This window comes from Aythya ferina, assembly GCF_964211825.1.
Source record: "Aythya ferina genome assembly, chromosome: 4".
Lineage (NCBI taxonomy): Eukaryota > Metazoa > Chordata > Aves > Anseriformes > Anatidae > Aythya > Aythya ferina.
Window position 1 is genome coordinate 58,153,789 of NC_140300.1, and position 5,131 is coordinate 58,158,919.

At 46.1% G+C, this 5,131-nt stretch overlaps 1 long non-coding RNA gene across 1 annotated transcript; it reads right to left on the minus strand.

Moving 5' to 3' along the window:
- Positions 1 to 963: 963 nt before the first annotated feature.
- Positions 964 to 4,077, minus strand: LOC311436684. The gene is made up of 2 exons (XR_014693028.1): positions 3,833 to 4,077; positions 964 to 2,197 (listed from the first exon to the last, which is right to left on the minus strand). It is a non-coding gene; the product is annotated as an uncharacterized lncRNA (long non-coding RNA).
- Positions 4,078 to 5,131: the final 1,054 nt, after the last annotated feature.

The following is a 5,131-nucleotide window of genomic DNA, read 5'->3' on the forward strand; positions in this document are numbered from 1 at the left end:
AACTTGGTGCCCATAAGATGCGTTGCTTCAGAATGACATCCCCGGTGGCGATGTCACTTGGAAAGTTCCTCCAAAATATTCCCTGTGTTTTGTGCTAAGTGGCACTGCCTTTACAGGGCCGTTTCCATGAGGACCAGATCTGGGGAGCAGTGGAGGGGCAGGTGCCGATCTGTGCTCTTTAGTGACCAGCCATAGGATAGTCAAGGCACCAAGCCTATCAGAGTTTAAGAAGTGTTTGGACTGTGCTCTTAGTCATATGGTCTGAATTTTTGGGTAGATCTGTGTGGTGCCAGGAGTTGGACTCAGTGATCCTTGTGGGTCCCTTCCAACTCAGGATATTCTATGATCATATCATTCTGTATCACCTGAATCACCTTCTTGGTCTTCTATCAGCATCCATCAGGAATTTAAAGAGGACTTACACCATCGAGACTCAAACTCACACCATAGACTGCAAAGCAAACCTCAGGTTTTGAACCAAGCGTTTGCTCTGATATGCCTGAAGGCAAGCCTCTTGAAAAAAAAAAAAAAAAAAAAAGTAATAATAATCTAACACCTCCTTTCTGAACGCAGTAGGAAGGGTAAGAGTTGTAAAGACAGGCATTTATCCTGATAGCTGTAAAATTCAATGGGAAAACTGCACTCAGTTTTCAGAAACCCAGGTGAAGAAAGATGCGGAAAGATTGGGTGCACTCTCCACAGCAAAGTGAGAACGACCCTCTGAGAACAAGACAAAAAGGGCTTGTTCTGCTTCCCAAGGAAGGGCAGTGAGGAAGTGGGACTGTAATCATGACCATGTCTCTGCTGTAAAGAGACACCACAAAATTATCTGTTTACTCCAGGGTTAGAATCCAAAGTTGTAGATACTGTCCACACACGGGACATGGGTGACTAAGTACACGGGATGTACTTAGTCACATTATATGAACAATCCCAGTTCAAAGCAACACTCAGCAACAGCTCTTCAGTTATAAGAGAAAATACTTTTATTCAGCATTCTATAAGGAAAGATATTTCATGAAGCCTACAAGCAGCACCTTATACCTGTAATACAAAAAACATCCACAAAAATTACTCCATGCCATTTGAGATTCAATTTAATACAGGTATTGGAGAAAGCACATCGAATTGCCATTAATGAACAGCCTTATTAATTACAGATATGGCTATACCCCTTTGCTGGCAATGTTCTGGTTTCCCTGCATTCCTTTTTTCCTTCTAAAAAAGGAAACAAACAACCAAACAGTTCCTTAGTGTGCTGTCTAGCAAACACTATAGTGAAATCACATCCAAGTCTGAGTTACTCTGCCTTTCGTATCATCATACACCAGATGAAGGTTTGGCAAGCTGCCCACATCCAACAAGCTGTTAGGGTGTTCATCCTCTTCCCTGTGCATTTACACAGGTACATGGGCCACACAACAAATGGGGACTGAGGTCTGGGCCTGACATGGCCTCCGGACATCCCCAAGGTCCTGCTTTTCTTCAGTGGGGCCTTTTAACAGAAGCAGAGAGGCAGAGGCCCAGCTCAACTCCTCTCAGAGTTAGTTACCATGCCTCTTCTGCAAGGGGTTTCTAAGGGTCCTCCTGGAAGACCTTCAGAAGCACAAAGGGTAGAGAAGGGCTTATCCCTGGAAAACAAGCTAATCCTCAGAGACATTTCTCTTCAGGCTTCTAGCCAATTCTTCTAAGCATGTGAAGCAGCAGATTCATCTGAGCAACAGCAGAACTGCAACATTAGCTCAAAGCCAGCTGAGAGAGAAGGGAAGAATCCAAACCTCAGTCCAATACTGTCAACATGTTTCCTGGCAAATCTGATAGTAAGAACTCCATTCCAGATCTCCAGGCTTGTCCTCTGCGTACCCCGTTCTGATCAAAGCATACATGGTGGGTTCGCCTCTTTCACTGCATTTCCAGGACGCTTTGCACCTTGAAGACACATGGTATGCATTGTCCATAACAACTCAGTCTTTGTCTTTCAAGTCCTCAAACCCTGGAGGAGGGAACTCCTCAAATTCTGCAGGAGCACTGTCGAGCACCGGGAGAGTGGGATAATCAAAATCTGATGGAATGCAGTCCTCAAATGCTGGATGGATGCTGTTCTCAACATTGGGGACACCACACACTTTGTGAACTGAAGTAGGGGGCTCTGCAGCTTTCCTGCCTTTCAGCTCTGGCAACTTGGGTCTTTATTCACCTAGAGGAAGAAAATCAGTTGAACAGAAATCTCCTCAATGCCAACAACTAGACAAGACAGTGAATATAACACAGGAAAGAGACAGGGTCACAAGTGGCAAAGGCTGGCACTGGTGGTAGAAGCGGTCAAAGAACACGTGTGAACAGGACTGCCTTAAATTAAAGGCTGTCTTACTGATTTTCTTTACATGAGTTGTAACCAAGTGGCCAGCTGCCAGCAGAGACACCATGACACTCCAAGCTAGAGCTCACAGTGCATGCTCCCTTGCAGCTTCACAGGGGCACCCACAAGCACAGACTGACCCCACCGCAGGGGACTCTGCTACCTGGACAGGTAAGGGCCTTGGGACACCACAGTCCTGCTGCCTTCCTGGGGTGCCTACTCCCTTCGCCCTGCAAACAAACCCTGGCTCAGTTTGTACCTCTGCTTTCTGACGGCACGGGCCCCAGCTCTGGACCTTCTTACACCCAGCGATGACAGATGGAGAACACCCAGAATATCCCAGTCATGCCTGAGGCAGCAACATGCAAATGAATCTTTCCCTCCATACTGAGCTGGTGGGAGCAGGACTGCTGGCCAACAGCAAATTGGAAGGATCGCTGCAGTTAAGACAGGAGAGAAACCTGCCCTACATGATCTGAACAAGCCCCTCTGCCCAAAAAGTGTCATGCCTAACAAATGTTCAGAGCAAGTTGAAGAACAGGCGAAAGCACCAGCAGTCCCCATGCAGTGAGGAGCTACCAAGATCCACAAGCTTGCACAGCGTTAAAGAGAACACAGCCCACTACGCTGGGCAGAAGAAGGATCTGAGATTGCAGAACTAACTCATTACCTAGATAATGAAAAACTATCTAGTTAGTCTTAGTGCAGCACACAGGTAATTATCCTAGTGTTAATGCTGTCGGCAGCTCAAAGTGCTGTCTCCGGATCTTTCAAATTTCAGATGTTTTTACGTTAGAAAAAGGTCACCTTGATTACAGCACTCTGCTTGCATAAGACAACCATGCCTCACTAAACCAGATGCAGACAAGCCACATCACACTCTTAGATCCCTGTCTGTGACCCATAGGAAGGCACATAATGAAACACACTCACTGTTTTCAGACCACGTTGCTCAGGATAGCTTCTGTCATCTGTTAGTCTCCAGCTTGAATGCTGTAAGACTGGTGGAGCACATTGTTGAATTTATTCTGCATACTTCCAACTTGAGGAGCCAGTCAAGCTGAGATGACAGCTTGAGATTCCAACTGCGGCTTAGGCTAGGTTGTGCACCAAAAAACTTGGTGCCCATAAGACGCGAAGCTTCAGAATGGCATCCGGGGAGGCGACATCACTTGGAAACTTAGTGCACAATATTCACTGTGTTGCGTGCCAAGTAGCACAGCCTTTGCAGAGGCGTGGCGCTGGGGACCGGCAAATAGTTGAGAACATTCCTGGAAGGCAGGCTTACCTGTAAGCACTGGAGCTTCTGAGTCGGTGGGGTTTTATTCTTATTTACTATTGCTATTCTTATGTTTTTAAGGGGTGGAAAGGGAGCTTAGAATCCACGTAACTAGTTTCACTGAGAACAGACAAGGTGAAGGAAGTACTCCAACTCCTCTACATTAAAGAACTGTAGAACCCAGGAACACTTACCTGCCAGCTTCTGAACCTGAGTCGCTTCCACACTGCTTCACAGGGAAGTCGCACCACCAGGGTTCTGCTGTACTGAGAAGGCACCACCAACATAGCTAGCTCATAGAGTCACTAAAACTATTTCACGGAGTTGGTTAAGAACATGAAATAAAAGCAGCCTACTGGGGAACACTGAGCCCACCACCACGACAGCAGAAAAGCACCCTAGACAACCTGAGCCTCAAACTCCCCCTGAGAAGGCAATTACCCACAGCTCCTCAAGCTTCCTTTATAGCAAAGGACAAATGACCCACACCTGCCAGGTTTCACTTCACAAGGGTAGAGCCAAGAGACCTTGTGGAATAGGCTCCTCTACCTGGCTTCAGTCTTTTAAAGTCAATTGCTCCTTATCACTAACAGAAATAACCTGACAAGGGGCTTAGTGGCTAGAGATGACCTAACGAATTAACTACAAAAGGTGCACAAGGGTCATATTTCTGTTAGTCATTCTGTCAGGAAAATTAGTACAGAGCCTGTTAAAATAAATAAATAAATAGATAGGTAGACAGATAGAGAAATCAAAGAAATCAAAGAAAACAAATAAAATGACCTTAAAGGCAAAGTTGCTATCACAGATTTTCATCTGTCTAGTCACGACAGATAAAGAATATAGCAATCAGAATTACTTTTCTTGGCATTAATGCTATTTAAGTCTGCTTTTCTGAGATGTCTTCCTTATGCAGGACTTTTCAAAATCTAGCCCCATGACCTCCGACTACACTATTTACTTCCGCTGCGTATAAGCTATCACGTATAAATCCTCACGTATAAATCCGGATCCTCACTCACTATTCAGGTCAAAGACTGGGCTGAAGGTCTGGGCTTTGATTTGGTTACATGCCCACATTGCTGTTTCCTGGCAGGTCATGGGAAGAAGATTGGCTGGCTTGGGGGAGCTTCTATACACGTGGCTTTTAGGCTGCGGCCAAAGTGTTCCCCTAGATCTGGAAGTCTGAAGAGGGTTGCAGTCTCCAAGCTCAGATACAACCCCATGTTAGTCTGGCGCAACTGATTTTTGTGTTCCTTGCACTGGCTCTTCCTTCACCTCCTCTTCAGAGGCAAGGACACGCGTCTCTTTTGTGCTCCTTCGTTAGTAAACAAACCAGGATAGATTAAAGCCTCTTTCTTCAAGTCAGTAAGATACTGGGCTACAGAGATGGCGAAGGGCCTAGAGGGGAAGACGTATGAGGAGCGGCTGAGGTCACTGGGCCTGTTCAGCCTGGAAACGAGGTGGCTGAGGGGAGACCTCGTCGCAGTCTA